The sequence below is a fragment of the Elephas maximus genome, chromosome 5 (genome assembly GCF_024166365.1).
Source record: "Elephas maximus indicus isolate mEleMax1 chromosome 5, mEleMax1 primary haplotype, whole genome shotgun sequence".
NCBI classification, from domain to species: Eukaryota; Metazoa; Chordata; class Mammalia; order Proboscidea; family Elephantidae; genus Elephas; species Elephas maximus.
In genome coordinates, this window is record NC_064823.1 from 29,612,071 (window position 1) to 29,630,491 (window position 18,421).

Genomic DNA, 18,421 nt, shown 5'->3' on the forward strand with positions numbered 1-18,421 from the left:
TCTGCTTAATTTTTTCAAGTTTTTACGTTAACCTTAGGACCTTAGACTAATATTAAATTGGATTATTGATGGATAAAATTTGAGTACTTGAATAATTTCCTTGCAAGATAGAATACTGAAATATTGATCTCCAATGTTTGCTTGCTATTTTTATATGTTATAAAATGCAACCCCTTTGCATTGTGTTGTTGAACATGTTTATTATTGCCACTTTAAGGAAGTATAAAAATGATCTGTGTTGCTATAGGTATCACTTTATGTGCTCATGACCTCTGCTGATATGCTAACATGCTCGTGTATGATAAACAGTTCTCAATTACTTACCTCCCAATTTTCTCTGCGAAAGAGAAGTTAGATATTTTGGGTAAAGTTGAGTGAAGTTATCTTAGAAACAATGGCCTCAGAAAATACTAAATGTCTATGTAAAGCAATGGTGTGTAGTTTTACTTATCAAAGGGGAAAGGGAGTAGTTTTGTCTTAAAGCAGAATCTGGTTGTCAAAAGGCTAGAGGATAGTGAAACAAAAAGCCCGTATAGATAGAGAAAATTGGAGACGGTTTGCAGCAAATAAACTTTATCTGTCTTAGTTTATAATAATTGCAAATAATGAGTCTGAAGAGAAGCAATGAAAGCTATTAAAATTTGGCAAAGTTAACTCAGTTTTTATGCGTTTATTTATAATATAAAAAGAAAAAAAATACCTCTATGAATTCTTTAATGCCAAACATTACTTAACAGAAGGCTAAGTTTTGTTTTGCTTTCTGTTAAAATGACTAATTGGTGTGGGAGTATTCAGTCTGCTCTTAACAAGAGGCAGTAAAAATTATTTGTTACTTCTTTGTAATCTACCCAGATAGCTCAGATTCTCTCTCACCAGATTTATTTTCTGTATTTATGTTACTTTATGTTCTTGATTACTTAAAACAAACGAAAAACAAAAGTTCCTCACTTCTGAAAGAGCTAAGTTTCTTTGGAGTTGTATTACTTTCTGCTTATGTTTGTTTTAAATTACTATGTTGTAATTTTGACTAGTAGGAGATCAAGCTACAACCGTTCATTGTTCTCAGGCACCTATGCTCCATCTTAATCAAATGACCTTTCACTTCTGTTAATGCTTTAGAGTTTGTTTTCTCAAGGTCAGACACAAAATTCAGATGAATAAAGGAATGAATGAATGAATGAGAGATATCCTTTTAAATGAAATGATTTATTTTCCTACCTTATAAAAGTTAGAATACTAGAAATAATTAGAGAATTTTTTGTATGCTTCATATTTCTTAATAAGCTCAATACTAAATATTGAATATACAGTGGATTGCCAAAAAAGTGAACAAATCAGGTTTAGAAGAAATACAACGAGAATGCCTTTTAGAAGCAAGGATGGTGAGACTTGGTGGCTTGCTTACGTTGCACACATCATCAGGAAAGACCATTCACTAGAAAAGAACTAAACATTTGGTAAAAGGGAGGACTGGCAAAAACCAGGGAAACTTTCAATGAGATGATTGACACGATAGTCACAACAATGGGCTACAACATAGGAAGGATCATGAAGATGGCATAGGACCTACCAAGGTTTTGCTCTGTTATACATGAGGTTGCCACAAGTCGGAGCCATCTCAACAGCCACTAACAACAACATTGTAAAAGCTGCAAGGAAAGAGTTGTGAAATCAGAGAAGCTCCCTTTTGCTGAGTGAATTTCCTACAGATAAACATGTGATTGTTGTTATGGTTAGCTGCCATTGAGTGGATTTCAACTCATGGTGACCACGAGTGACAGATAAGAACTGCCCCACAGGGTTTTCTTGGCTTTAATATTTACAGAAGGAGATCTCAATGTCTTTCTCCCACAGAGACACGGGGTGGTTTCAAACCATCGGCCTTTCAGTTAGCAGCCAAGCGCTTAACCGTTTGCACCACTAGGAATCCTTAAAAATGTTATTAATCTATATATATATTTCAGAAACTATATACAAGAAGGCTCTCACTGTTGATACTATGTTCCCACCTGAAAGGGAAATATTGATCTAATCCTAATAGACCAGTTATGAATTATATGCCAGCAGAGGATTTAACTCTCCACCATTCTGATGTTGTTGGTTACTGACAAAATTCAGCCTTATCATCAACAGAAAATTCTGCTTTCCTCTCTTGCCTGCCTGAAAGTTCTGCTATGAGGTAGACACCAAACACTGAGTCTTCTACAAAATAGAAAAGTTTCAGAGTCTTGTGAAAAGAATTATACCATGTCCTCCTATCTTTTTTTTTTTCCTCCTATCTACTGATGCTTCAAGAAATAGGTTCATAACTTTGGAGCTTAAGGAAGGATCGCTTAGAACTGTCAGTCTGTATTAGAGGAATGAGTCAGAATTTCCAGGATTCCTTTTAGTCCAGGAGCAGATAACTTCATGAGAGCAGACTGCTGAGCCAGCACCCAGAAAAACAAGAACTGATTACATGGGGCTGAATTAAGCATATTAGTTAGAAATACTGTTGGTATCACTACACCTTAGGATCCAGGGAAAAATATTTTTAATAAATGCCTTTACTCTTTTTGATAATGTAATTATATGCAGAGGTTCAACAAGAACCTGTCCTACTTGTTATCAGGATGTAATTAAACAAATCAATTGTGTAACTAAAACCATGCCTGGGTATAATGTTTGACAATAAGCCCACTATTAAAAAGCAAGTATTTATATTTCATATGTGAACTGAGGTATACAAAGTCCTCCTAGGAATACTGAGCTGATATCTGCTCTACAGTTTATACAGTCCTGCCTTACAGGTAGTAAGGAAGGTCACTTCCTGGCAGGCCAAGAACTTCGGCAGATATTGGGAAACTCAGAAAGAAAGAAATTCAGTCATATATATAGACACTTCAGCAAAATCTGGAGAAAATGAGATTCTTGGGCTTGAATCCCTAGCCTCAGATTAGGAGATTAAATAAAAAAGTGTTACAGCATATTCTATAGCAATGGCTGGGGGGCGGTGGGGAGAGGAACTTTCATACACTGCTGATGTGAATGTAAATTGGTACAAGTCTTTTGGAGGGGAATTTGGCAATGTCTAACAAAACCACATATGTACTTACCTTTTGAGTCAGTAATCTCACTTCCAGGAATTTATCCTGAAGATATACCTCCAACCAACAATGAGAAAAAATACATACATGTACAAGTTTATTCACTAGAGCTTGGGTTATATTTGCAAAATACTGGACACAGCCTAAATGCCTATAGGAGCACGGTTGAATAAACCATGGTACATCCACATGATGGACTACTATGAAGCTGTCAAAATGGAGGAGGAAGATCTCTATGGACCATGGCATTATCTCCAATTTTTTATTTTTGTATATTTTTAAGAGAAAAAAAAAGTAAGAGACTAGATAATATGCTACCTTACATGTGAGAGGGAATGGGAAAAACATATATCTGCGATCTGCACAGTTTTGAAAAAAGAAACAAAGAAAGAGTAAATCAGAGACTAATTGGATTGATTACCCTCAGGGAGTGATTATGAAAAGAATGGGGGATTGAAAACAAAGAAGAAATAAGGTAGCTGTGTCACTTCTTGCAGATCTTTTTTATAGCTTTTTTTTTGTTCTGATTTTTAGAATCAGGTTGATGCTTGCAACACTTGAAAAATCAAATAATTAATTAGAATTAACCAGGGTATGGGGGAAATCCAGACTGGAACACAAATAGTAAAAATCACCCCAATGCTATTATAAATGAGTAATTACCATATTTTTAAAAATAATGCACCCACACATATAACACATGGCATAGCTCACTCATAAAAATAAGGGTGGGAGGTGTTGTGCAGTTGGCAAAAATACATATAACACTGTATTATTTGCATAAAAATGCCGTACACTGAAAGGGATAGGGAAGGAAAGAACTTACATATTGCCTGTGGTTAGCCAATCTGTTTTTCATAGGTTAGGAATTCTGTAAGTACTTTACATATATTCTAGGATTAAGCAAAAAGTAAATGCAGTGTGGACAGTAATAGCCAGGTTTCTCACTTTCCAGAGTTAAGAGATAAGGTAAAAAAAAAAAAAGGGGAAGGCTAAAATAAACTCTACAGTGTAGTTAGAATTGGAGGTATAAGTACAAATTCATGACTTTTTAGTATGTGTTATATACATATGTTTATGTATGTGTACGCACAAGTGTATATATGCATATGTGTGTATATATTATCAATATAGAAAAAGATACGGATGGGTATGTACCTGTGCATTTACACACACGCATTTCCTAGCTTCGTGCTAGGAAATCAGCATAACCTGAGAGTAATTACAGTTCAGCAGCTGTGAGTGCACCCCGTGTCCGTGTCTTAGCTTCTAAATGCCGTTCTCCAAAAAAAGGAGCCAGAGCATCTCGAGAAATAACAGATTCCACAGCCGGGGCACAGAAAGCACAAAATGATCCTGCAATAAAAGAGCACAATGCTCAAGACAGACATTCTTTACTAGTTGGGCTAAACTATTGTTTGGTTTTAAGAGGACTTCAGGGGATATTTTTGGTTTATGTTTTAAGGTTTAAAGATTATCTCAGGGCGATAGTTTCAGGGGTTTATCCAGTATCCATGACTCCACAAGATCTGTATTCCATGAGAATTTGAAATTCTGGTCTGCATTTTCCTTCTTTTGATCAGGATTCTCTTATAAAATCTTTGATGAAAATGTTCAGTAATGGTAGCCAGGCACTATCCAGTTCTGGTCCCATGGCAGAGATGGCAGTTGTTCATGGAGGCAATTAGCCACACATTCCATTTCCACCTCCCCTTCCTGACTGTCCTTCTTCCTCTGTTGCTCCAGGACAATAGAGACCAATTGTTGTATCTTGGATGGCTGCTTGTAAGCTTTTAAGACCGCAGACACTATGCAATGAGCTAGGAGGTAGAACAGAAGGACTAAACACAATATTAGACATGAGTAAGACTCTGGCAAGAAGCCCTGGTGGTGCAGTGGTTAAGCACTCAGCTGCAAACCAAAAGGTAGGCAGTCTGAACCCACCAGCCACTCTGCAAGAGAATGATGTGGCAATCTGCTTCTGTAAACATTAACAGCCTTAGAAACTGTATAGGGCACTTCTACTCTGTTGTATAGGGTCACTAGGAGTCAAAATTGACTTGATGGCTATAGGTTTAGGCATGGAAGACTCTGGGTATGTTCCATCCTGGGGCAAAATTCCTATCTGTGAACCTTGCTTCCAAAGCACAGTGGTGGAACAGGCAAAGTGTCAACACTCCCATTACAAAACGAGAAATTGGAGGGAAAAAAGGGGTCACAGTTGCCCCAAAATTTGAAATTCAGCAAGCCAAACTTCAAGACTTGAAAATAATTCTCTCTCTAAAAACACCTGGGCAGTGGCCCTAACCTCCAAACCCTGTGGAGCCTGTCCTGGACCACTAGGAAGGGAGCCCAGCCCCTTGGACTGAGGCAGTGGCCCAGCCCTATGGAATGGAAGAAGTGGCAGCCCTGCCCCACCAGAACCATGACAAAAGCCCTTGTGGCCTCTGAATTGCTTGATGATCCTTTTCTTTTCTTGAAGGACAATAGATGTTTGCCCCCCAGTAGCTACATCAGCTTGTTTCCTGCCTGTGAAATTTCAGGCATTACACCTCTTTCCTTCATTTGGTCCCATCTCTAACCCCTTCAGTATAAGCTGGTAGGGTTTCTGCTGAGATAGTTGCATGGATTCTTAAGTCACGTGCCTGATCTCTTTAGCAAACAGGTATCTAGCCAAATACATGGTGTTCTTTCCAGAGCATGCCTTCTTAATTTTTACAATATGAATAGGGTGGTAATTCTCTAAATCTTCAAGTTATGCCTCCTTTTTGCACAGTTCTTTTCTTAATCTAGCTCTTTCCTCCTGCATTTTACTATAAGTAGCAAGGAGGAACTAGGCTGCATCTTCAAGATTTTGCTTAGAAATATCCTCAGCCAAAATCCAAGTGCGTCTCTTGCAAGCTCTACACAAAACACTTGAACATAACTCAGCTAAATTCTATGCCACCTTAAAACAAGGCTAGTCTCTCCTCCAGAGTTCAATAACATACTCATTATTTCCATTTAAGGTCTTACCAGAAGCACATTTGAGGTCCACATCTTTAGCAACATTCTGTTTATGATCATATAAGCTTTCCGAGCTCTTAGCAGAATTGCCTGTTAAGCCCATAATTCTACTAACGGTATCTTCAAAGCAATCTTAGCTTGATTACTATCAAGTGACTGTAATACCCAATACCAAAGCCACTTCTGCATTTATGTATTTGTTAGAGCAGCACCCTACTTTTTGGTATCAAACTCTGTCTTAGTTTCCTAGGCTGCCTTAGCAAAATACCACAAAGCAGGTGGTTTTAAAGAATATGAATTTACTGTCTCACAGTTTTGGAGGCTAGGAGTTAGAAGTTCAGGCATCTGCAAGACCATTTTCTCTCTCTCTGTTCTAGCTGAAGATTTCCTTGTATCTCCCAGCTTCTGGTAACCACACACATTTCTTGGAATTCTTTGGCTTTTAAACATTTCTTTGCATAACATCTCCTCCTACGTGACTGTCTCCATGTCTGCTCTCCCTTTTTACAAAACACCATTCAGAAGGGATTAGAACCCACCCTACTCAGGTATGACCTCATTAACTTAACTGATAACATCTTCAAAAAAAGAATCTCTATCCAGACAAGATCATATTCACCAATACAGGGGTAAGGACTTCAAAATATATTTTGGGTGGATACTATTCAATCCATAATAATCAGTTAAGCACAAACCAAGAGACATTGTGTAAAGTAACTGGTTAGTACTTTTCAAAAGTGTTAAAGCTGTGAAAGACACACTGTGTTAGATTGTTATTGTTCTTAGGTGCCTTTGAGTTAGTTCCAACTCATAGTGACCCTACGTACAACAGAACAAAATGCTGTCTAGTCATGTGCCGCCCTCACAAGCACTGCTGTGTTTAAGACCATTGCTGCAGCCACTGCGTCAGTCCATCTCTTTGACGGTCTTTTTTTTTTTTCGCTGACTCTCTTCTCTACTAAGCCTGATGTCCTTCGCCAGGAACTGGTTCCTCCTGATGACATGTCCAAAGTAAGTGAGATGAAGTCTTGCCATTCTCACTTCTAGGGAGCATTGTGACTATACTTTTTCCAAGGCAGATTTGTCATTCTTCTGGAAGTCCATGGTATAGTAAAGATTCTTTGCCAACATCATAATTCAAAGGCATCAATTTTTCTTCCATCTTCCTTATTCATTGTCTGGCTTTCACATGCATATTAGGTGATTGAAAATACCATGACTTGGGTCAGGTACACCTTAGTCCTCAAAGTGACATCATTGCTTTTTAACACTTTAAAGAGGTCTTTTGCAGCAGATTGCCCAATGCAATACGTCCTTTGATTTTTTGACTGTTGCTTCCATGGGTGCTGATTGTGGATCCAAATAAAAATAAATCCTTGCAACTTCAATATTCTCTCCAGTTACCATGATGTTGCTTATTGATCCAGTTGTGAGGATTTTTACTTTCTTATGTTCGGGTGTAATCCATATTGAAGGCTGTAGTCTGTGGTCTTCATCAGTAAGTACTTCAAGTCCTTTTCACTTTCAGCAAGCAAGGTTGTGTCATCTGCATATCTCAAGTTGTTAATGAGTCTTCCTCAAATCCTGAAGCTCTATCCTTCTTCATATAGTCCAGCTTCTCAGATTATTTTCTCCGCATACACATAAAATAAGTATGGTGAAAGGATACAAGCTTGATGCACAACTTTTCTGATTTTAGACCTCACAGTATCCCCTTGTTCTGTTCAAATGACTGCCTTTTGGTCTATGTACAAGTTCCACATGAATACAATTAAGTGTTCTGGAATTCCCATTATTTGTAATGTTATCGATAGTTTCTTATATTGGAGGAGATAAATACAATGTGTGATACGGGACTAGATCCTGGCTCATAAAAAAGATATATATTGGTGGGACAATTGACAAAATTTGAATAAATGCTGTAGATTAATTAAAATTATTGTATTATTGTTAATTTCCTGGTTTTGATCATTGTACTATAATTATATAAAATGCTAATATTTGGGAAAGGTGGGTAAAAGGTATATAGGAATCCAATCCTTCATACTATTTTTGCAGCCTTTTGAGTCTGAAAAGTTAATTTTTTTAATTTCAAAAAAGAAATTAAAATTTAACTTAAAAAATAAAGAAGGAAAAAGAGACCTACAATAATAATAGAAAAATACAGAAAATAGTTAACAAAAAAAAATTCAGGACTTGATGGTTACTGATGTAGTTTTCCAAATTTTCAAGGAACATTTATGTTTTTTATGTTTTACTTTCTGTTACAAAACCTTTTCTTTTTTAAATGGGAAGCTATCAATTTTCTGTTACACAAATTTTATCCTAATTTCCAAATGTCTTAGTTTCCTAAGGCTACCATAACAATATAACATAAAATGGGTGGCTTTGAAGAATAGAAATTTATTTTCTCATAGCTCTGGAGGCTAAAAAGTTTAAATTAGGGTTTCATCCATCCCTATTCCTTCTGTGGGCCTCTCTCCTAGTTTCTGGTGACTGACAACAACGCATGGTGTCTCTTTGCTGCTTATAGATTCACCTGCCTCCACAATCACATGGCGTCTGTCCTATATCTGAGTCTCAGGCTTTGTGACTATGAGCAAAGGTTCTTCTACTGTAAAACAGGATAATTCCATCTAAATCTTGGTCTGCTTTGAGAATTAAATGAGATAACTCAGTTAACGCACCCAGCATTTTGGTCACGAGAGATTCTCAATAAATGTTCGCTCTCTTCTTCATTCTTTTCTCCTCTCAAGAAAATGGAATAACTACTCTTGGCATTAGAATTCTTTAACTTTCAGGTGAAAGGAAAAAAAAAAAAGCCAAATATAAGCTGAGTTAAGGATAAAAAAGGAATTTTTGAGCTCATGAACCTAAAATCCATGGCTTTGGCTAGTTTCAAGCACGGATTGATGTGGGACTCAAAGGATATTAGATATGGTTTCCCAGATGTTTACTTATTCTGCACCTGTATCAGATTAGGTGGAGAATGTGGGAGGGGGAAAAAAAAAGCTTGCAAACTGGGCCCACTTTCAAATTTATGACTGCACATCCCAAAATGCTATGGAATTTGATTCATTGCTTTGGAATCCCACTATATTTTCTCCTCCCATTTCAAAAAGCCAATTTCTCTGAAGCATACGCCAAGACAACTCTCTTTTGTTAACAACACCTACTAAACCCAGTTATTTCCTCTGATTACATGCAAGGCTTAGCCACTGATCCACTGTTTTTCTCTGTTACTATCATCATACAGACAAACTTTAACATCAAAATGAGTGGTGCAAACAACATCTTAGCGAAATCAACACCATGTCGTCTTTGCCCCACACTCCTATGGTCCTACACCAAATCTTGTAATTACCGATAACTTTGTCACCATCTACATCTTTCAAGCATCCAATTTTCAAATCATCAACTCAAATCAAGTAAACACATTCCGACAGTTTCATACACTTATAAAAAATGCATTGACTATACCACTTATCCACCAACCATAACCCTGCTCCCATGTACACTTCCCACCTTGCATCGCCTCTTTGCGTACTCTCCCCCCACTGTACACATATGTATTTTTCTCTCTGCTTCTTTCTCTACTGTACCAGTCTAACAAAACCCCAGCTCTGATAAACCCAACTATCTGCCCACTGACAACTGTCAGTGATAGGATAATATCCATATGCCTACAAGGAAGACAAGTTAATACAACCATTATTCAGATTTGCACATCAAACACTAATGTCAACAAAACTCAAAAACCCTTTGCAGTTGAGTCGATTCTGACTCATAGTGATCCTGGAGGACAGAGTAGAACTGTCCCATAGGGTTTCCAAGGAGCAGCTGGTGGGTTTAAACTGCTGACCTTTTGGTTAGCAGCCATAGTTCTTAACCACTGCACCAACAGGTCTCCACTAATGCTAAAGATGAAGAAATGAAGACTTTTACCAACTTTGCAGTCTGAAATTGATCAAACATACAGTCAAGATGCATTGATAATTACTGGTGATTAGAGTGTGAACATTGGAAACAAAGAGGGATCAGTAGTTGGAAAACATGGCCTTGATGATAGAAATGACATCAGACATCAGAGGTCGCATGACAGAATTTTGTAAGACCAACTACCTATTCTTTGCAAATACCATTTCTCAACAATGTAAATGGTGACCTGGCTGGATGGAATACACAGGAATCAAATCAACTGTATCTTTGGAAAGAGAGGACAGAGAAGCTCAATATTATCAGTCAGAACAAAATCAGGGGCTGACTGCAGAACAGACTTCAATTACTTATGCACAAGTTCAAGTTGAAGCTGAAGAAAATTAAAATAAGTCCCTGAGAACCAAAGTATGGTCTTGAGTACATCCCATCTGAACTCAGAGAAAATCTCAAGAATTGATCACACAGTGAACGCTAATGATCAAAGACCAGATGAATTGTGGGATGACATCAAGGATATCATGCCTCAAGAAAGTAAAAGGTCATTAGAAAGACAGGAAAGAAAGAAAAGACCAAAAGGGATGTCAGAAGAGGCTCTGAAATTTGCTCTTGAACATAGAATAGCTAAAGCAAATGGAAGAAATGATGAAGTAATAGAGCTGAACTGAAGATTTCAAAGGGCAGCTGGAGAAGACAAAGTACAGTATTATAATGAAATGTGCAAAAACCTGGAGTTAGAAACCCAAAAGAGATGAACATGCTTGGCATTTCTCAAGCTGATAGAATTGAAGAAAAAAAATTCAAGCCTTGAGCTTGCAATATTGGAGAATTTTATGAGCAAAGTATTGGACAACACAGGAAGCATAAAAAGAAGTTGGAAAGAATACATGGAGACACTGTACCAAAAAGAATTGGTTGGCTTTCAACCACTTCAGGAGGTAGCAAATGATGAAGAATCAATGGTATTAAAGAAGAATGTCCAAGCTGCACTGAAGGCATTGGTGAAAAACAAGGTTCCAGGAATTGATGGAATACAAATTTAGATGTTTAAGCAAATGAATGCAATACTGGAAGTGCCCCCTCATCTATGCCAAGAAACTCGGAAGACTGTTACCTGGCCAACCGGCTAGAAGAGATCCATATTTGTGCCCATTCCTAAGAAATGTGATCCAATAGAATGCAGAAATTATCAAGCAGTATCATTAATATCACACACAAGTAAAACTTTGCTGAAGATCATTCAAAAACAGTTGGAGCAGTACATCCATAGGGAACTGCCAGAAATTCAAGCCAGATTCAGAAAAGACATGGAACAAGGGATATCACTGCTAATGTCAGATGGATCTTGGCTGAAGCAGAGAATACCAGAAAGGTGTTTACTTGTGTTTTTTGACTGTGCATAATCTTCGAGGATCAGAACAAATTTTGGATAATGTTGCAAAGAATAGGAATTCCAGAACACTTTGTTGAGCTCATGAGGAACCTGCACATAGACCAAGAAGCAATTGTTCAAACAGAACAAGGGGGTACTGTGTGGTTTAAAATCAGGTAAGGTGTACATCACATACTTATTTAATCTCTATGCTGAGCAAAAAATCTGAGAAGCCAGACTATATGAAGAAGAGAACGTGGCATCAGGGTTGGAGGAATGCTGATTAATAACCTATGATATGCAGGTGATACAACCTTGTTTGCTGAAAGTGAAGAGAACTTGAAGCACTTACTGATGAAAGTCAAAGCCTTCACTATGGGTTACACCTCAACATAAAGAAAACAAAAAGCTTCACAACTGGACCAATAAGCAACATCATGATAAATGGAGAAAGTATCTGAAGTAGTTAAAGATTTCATTTTACCTGGATCCACAGTTAATGCTCATTGGAAGCAACAATCAATAAATCAAATGACACATTGTGTTGGGCAAATCTGTTGTAAAAAACCTCTTTAAAGCATTAAAAAGCAAAGATGTCACTTTGAGGACTAAGGTGCACCTGACCCAAGTCATGGTATTTTCAATAACCTTATATGCATGTGAAAGCTGGACAATGGATAAAGAAGAACAGAGAAGAATTGATGCATTTGAATTATGATGTTGGTGAAGAATATTGAATATACCATGGACTGCCAGAAAAACCGTCTGTCTTGGAATAAGTACATACAGAATGCTCCTTAGAAGCAAGGATGGTGAGACTAATTCTCATGTGCTTTGGGCATGTTATTAGGAGGGACCAGTCCCTGGAGTAGGACATCCTGCTTGGTAAGGTAGAGGGTCAGCAAAAAAGAAGAGGATCCTCAATGAGATGGATTGATACAGTGGCTTCAACAATGGACTCAAACATGGGAACAATTGTGAGAATGTCAGTGGATTGAGCAGAATTTCGTTCTGTTGTATATAGGGTTTCTGAGTAGGAACCGAGTTGACAGCACCTAACAACAACCTCTGCCTGCAGATGAGCAGCTAAACTTAGCAGAAAAAAATTTACACATCCCTTCTGACTGAAAAAAAAAAAAACCAAACCCAGTGCCATTGAGTCGATTTCGACTCATAGAGACCCTATAGGACAGAGTAGAAATGCCCCATAGGAACGCCTAGCAGATTCGAACTGCCAACCCTTTGGTTAGCAGCCATAGCACTTAATCACTATACCACCAGGGTTTCCTCCTTCTGACTAGGCCTCCTCAAAATTTGTGACCATAAAACTTTAGTAGGCTTTCAGCTCTCCCTGGCCATTCTACTACATTTGTCTAGTCAATTTCCTTTCCCATACTTAGAAGACTATTTCATACCTGATTATCTCTGAAATCGCTACGCCACCAGGGTTTCCAAAGAGAGAAGGACAGTAGGATTCAGAGGAGACAAAGGTAAGCAGAGAGGTAAAGGGGCTCCAGGTCCAAAGATCAAATGCATAAATCCCAGTGCATCCAGTGGATAGGGAAATAGGATGAGGATAATGTGAATGCACAGGACCCATCATAGCACAAAAGCCTGAAGCACCTTACCAGGGCAGGCTCTCTAGGAGCTAGGGTTGTGCTGGTGAGCAGATGTTGGTTTCTCTGTATATAGAAATGGTGGCTGAAGCCATATGTTTGGGTAAAATTGTCAGAATGAAGAGAGAAGAGTGTGTGTGTGTGTGTTTGTTTATTCACCTCTAACATTATTTATAAAATTAAAATAAAAAATAGTTTCTTAATATATCATTAAAGATCTCATACTGTAAGACATCTATTAAGACCCCTTGGTTATGAGATCCTTGTAGTGCCTAGGTTTCTGTAAGTAGTCACCTAGGCGCTGTGTGATGACACAGGTTAGCTAAACTACACACTTCCATATCCTGTGGGTGATCATTGGAAGAGCTCAAATTCACTTTTTTTTAAAGCCAAATTGGGAGGCATGAAAATATCCTGTTCTGGGGACAGACAGGAGTAGACAGATTTATTAGAAGTATAGCACATTTGGGAAATGGAAGCTTAGAGAGGTTAAATAACTGTCCAAATCCATGTACATAAATTGAAGATATATTTTCCCCCAAAGCTGTTTTCTCCAAGATGCTTCCCAAAGGAGGTGATATAAACAGTGTTCACAGCCAAGTAGTAAATTAAGATCCTAGAATAAGACAGCAAGGAGAAGACTGGGTATTGAGTCTGGTTAAAAGGCCTTTGACCAAGCAAATAATTATGGTTTTTTTAGAGCAATCTTAGGCTATTATGTATTTTTTTTTTTTAGATAAATGATATGGAAATTTTTGAGCATTTTATTTTCCTCCCAATTGGGTTTTAAAAATATCTGATTTTTTTCTCCAGAATTTTATCAACAATTATTCATCATTTTAGAAAGAATTACAATTCCATCAGCAATGTTGCTTGTGATGATGTCATCAATACAATGCCTTCCGTCAGTCCGCACGTAGAGCGTGTGACTATGATGTTCTTCAGCCCAGCTGTATTCTAGCTGTTGCATACTAAAATACCTATAATTTTATTATAAGTTAATTTCCCTTTATCTCCTTCACATTAAGAAGAATTATAGTGGTGAAAATATACATAACAAAACATCTTAATAGTATCTACATATGCAATTCAGTGACATTGATTGCATTCTTCAAGTTGTGCATCTATTCTTGCTGTCCTTTTCCAAATGATTCCACCACCATTAACATAAACTCATGTCCGCTAGCAAAAACTCCCTTTCCTCCCTCCCTCGCGCTACTGTAAATGCTAAGCATCTTTGGTTTCTGCTTATTCGCTTATTTCATATAAGGAGATGACACAACATTTGTCCTTTCGCAACTAACTTATTTCATTTAGCACGAAGTTTACAAGGTTCATCCATGTGGGGGGATGCGTCAGGACTTCATTTCCCTTTATGGCTGGGTAGTGTTCCATTGTGTGCCTATACCAAGTTTTGTTTATTCATTCATCTGTTGATAGACATTTTGGTTGTTTCCATCTTTCAGCTATTGTGAAAAGTGCTGCAGTGAACACTGGTGTACAGGTTTCTGTTTGCGTTTCTGCCTTCACTTCTTCTGGGTACATACCTAGGACTGGGACTTCTGAGTTGTATGGTAGTTTTGTGTTCAACACTTTGAGTAACTGCCAAATTGTTTTCCATAGCAGCTGTACCATTTTATATTTCCACCAGCAATGGATGAGGATTTCAGTTTCTCCACAATCTTTCCAACAACTGTTGCTCCTTGATTTTTTAAAATTTTTATTTTATCATTGCAATTCTAGTAGGAATGAGGTAGTATCTCATTATAGTTTTGATTTGCATCTTCCTAATGGCTAATGACATTGAGCATCTTTTCATATGCTTGTTGGCCATTTGTCCTTCACATGGACAAAAATACCTAATTTTTTTTTTTTACATTATATGTGCAGATGGGTTTATTATCTATAAATAAACTTCATTTCAGGTTAGTAAGGGGTCTTACAAAAAATATTCAGGGTGTGGTAAATTATTTATATAGGTGATGGGAATATTTAGCCTTTTATTAGTTAGAGGACAAAGATCAGTCACGTGGCAGTATGAGGATGGCCTGGAGATGTTAAGAATGTAGTCAGAAGGCCAGTTATGAGGATATTGACCATTTTAGCCAGGAAATGATCAGGAGCAAACTGACGAAGCAGCAGTGCAAATATAGAAAGAGGGGAATAGATTGAAAAAACAGTAGATACAATGGACATGATTGACAATTTAACAGGTTGGAGATATGAAGACATGGAGATAGGTAAGTGAATTTCATGATGACTGTGAGAAGAAAGATGAACTCAGTATTGGAGGTATTAAGCTTGAGATTCCTATGAAATACCCATGTGGAAATGTCAAATAGATAAATGCAGGTTTCAAAACATGCTGCTTGTCTGGGACAGTCCTCGTGTACAACTGGTGCATACAACTGTGGTCCTGGTGTAATTATTAATAGGACTGCTTTCACACTCCAAAACATCCCAATAAATTATATGGTTCTTCTAGTACAGCTCTGAAAGTCAGGAAAAAGGGCTGTGCTGGTGAGTAAATGTTGGAGTCTTGCCGGGGGCCAGCCTCAGCAAAGAACAGGGTCACCAGAGGAGGGGTAGAGTTTGGTGAAAAAGAATGAGAGGTAGTGTGTCTTATATTTTCATTCTGCAGAAAAAGGAAGCCTCTGCTCTTTATTTTTTACATGGTCTTTTATATCATAAGCTTACAAAAGCATAACATCGCATGATCAACAAAGGGGCAGTACAAGATATAATCATCATAGATAACATCATTTTCTAGAGACATAATTTTCCAAGTGACACATAGTACAGTTCCGCATACGCACACAAATACAATGAGTTTTTGTTTAGTTGATTTAAAGTAACAATTGACTTCATACTGCTTTACACTTATGCTTAATCTTGCAATACCTTCCACAGTTTTTATAACAATTAATCTTTTTGCAAAACCATTGCCACATAGGCTTTGTCCATCTTGTCCAGGGTGGCCAAGTTCTTGAAGTCCAGCCACTTTGGGTTACATTATATTGTGCACGATTATGCCAAGGACAATTAGCCCAATCTCTATACCCAAAGACCAGTCAAGCGCAGCAGTGAGCGGGGTAGACGAGAAGGTTGACCTGTAATTGGCTGAGAAATTGGCTGAGAGAACTCACTGCCTTTTGTTTTTCCACTTTTATGGGATCATGTGTGGGTGGTGGTTTAATCACAAAAGGGCCTCGGTAAATACCAGGATTCCACCATCCTGTTTTTGTTTTCCATAGTTGAGCTATTCGTTCTCCCCCTAAGACAACTTCATGTTGATCCCCAGGTAATACACGGGCTGTCCCTACCCGGGATTTTACCAGGGGATTATGAGTAGGACGCCCCCCTCCAAAGGTCCCTAAATCTATAATGGAATTTTATGCTTATACATTCTGCTATACACAGGCTGAAAATGAAACAGAAACAGAACACAGATGACAGAGATATACCTGACTTTTCAGGAATTCTTCGATGTTTATGCTGGGGGCAGTGGGTGCAGAGGGGCCACCCTTGCAGCCTGGCTCCCAGCAGAGTCTCTGTATATAGAAATGATGGCTGAAGCCATGTGTTTGGGTGAGCTTGTCAGAATGAAGAGACAAGAATATGTGTGTAAGCACACGTGTGTGTGTGCTTGTTTATCCACCATTAATAAATTATTTCTAACTAATGAACCACAATTATCATCACCTCCACAAGACTGAGCCCAGGACAAGTAGATGGTGCCCAGTTACCACCACTGACTGCTGTGGTGGGGATCACAATAAATGGCTCCAGAGTGAGAGAAAAAGGTAGAACAAAATTCAAATTCATACACACACCAAAAAAAAAAAGACCAGACTTGCTAGTCTGACATAAACTGGAGAAATCCTGAGAGTATAGCCCCTGGACACACTTCTAAAAAAAAATTGCGCTGTAAGTGAAAGTTGACAAATCAAGTCACTCTCTCATACAAAAACTTGTATACACCTTGCTATATACTCCTAGTTGCCCTCCCTCTAATGATCGTGTCTATTCGGCCAGCTTCTGACCCCCTCTGTCCTCTCATCTCCTCTCCAGACAGGAGCTGCCCACATAGTCTCATGTGTCTACTTGATCCAAGAAACACACTCTTGACCAGTATCATTTTCTATCTCATAGTCCAGTCCAATCCCTGTCTGAAGAGTTGACTTTGGGAATGGTTCCTGTCTTGGGCTAACAGAAGTTCTGGGGGCCATGACCTCTGGGGTCCTTCTAGTATCAGTCAGACCATTAAGTCTGGTCTTTTTACAAGAATTTGGGGTCTGCATCCCATTGCTCTCCTGCTCCCTCAGGGGGTCTTTTTTGTGTTCCCTGTCAAGGCAGTCATCGGCTGTAGCTGGGCACCATCTAGTTCTTCTGGTCTCAAGCTGTTGTAGTCTCTGGTTTATGTGGCCCTCTCTGTCTCCTGGGCTCATAATTACCTTGTGTCTTTGGTGTTCATTCTCCTTTGCTCCTGGTGGGTTGAGACCAATTGATGCACCTTAGATGGCCGCTCTCCAAAATGGGATGCACAATATTTTCTTAATAGATTTTATTATGCCAATTGACTTATATGTCCCCTGCAACCATGGTCCCCAAACGCCTGCCCCTGCTACGCTGGCCTTCAAAGCATTCAGTTTATTTAGGAAACTTCATTGCTTTTCGCTTAGTCCAGTTGTGCTGACATCTTCTGTATTGTGTGTTATCCTTCCCATTACCTAAAATAGCTCTTATCTACTAATTAGTGAAAACCCCTCTCCCCCCCTCCCCTTCCACTCTCATAACCATCAAAGAACATTTTCTTCTCTGTTTAAACTATTTTTTGAGTTCTTATAATAGTGGTCTCATACAATATTTGTCCTTTTGTAACTGACTAATTTCACTAAGCATAATGTCTTCCAGATTCCTCCATGTAATGAAATGTTCCATGGATTCATCATTGTTCTTTATCGATGCATAGTATTCCATTGTGTGAATATTCAGTAATTTATTTATCCATTCATCCATTGATGGGCTCCTTGGTTGCTTCCACTTTTTGCTATTGTAAACAGTGCTGCAATGAACATGTGTGTGCATATACCTGTTCATGTAAAGGCTCTTATTTCTCTAGGATATATTTCAAGGAGTGGGATTGCTAGACGGTATGGTAGTTCTACTTCTAGCTTTTTAAGGAAGCACCAAATTGATTTCCAAAGTGGTTGTACTATTTTACATTCCCACCAGCAATGTATAAATGTTCCAGTTTCTCCACAACCTCTCTAACATTCATTATTTTGTGTTTTTTGGATTAATGCCAGCCTTGTTGGAGTGGGATGGAATCTCATTGTAGTTTTGATTTGCATTTCTCTAATGGCTAATGGTCGTGAGCATTTCCCTGCACACACTTTTAACTC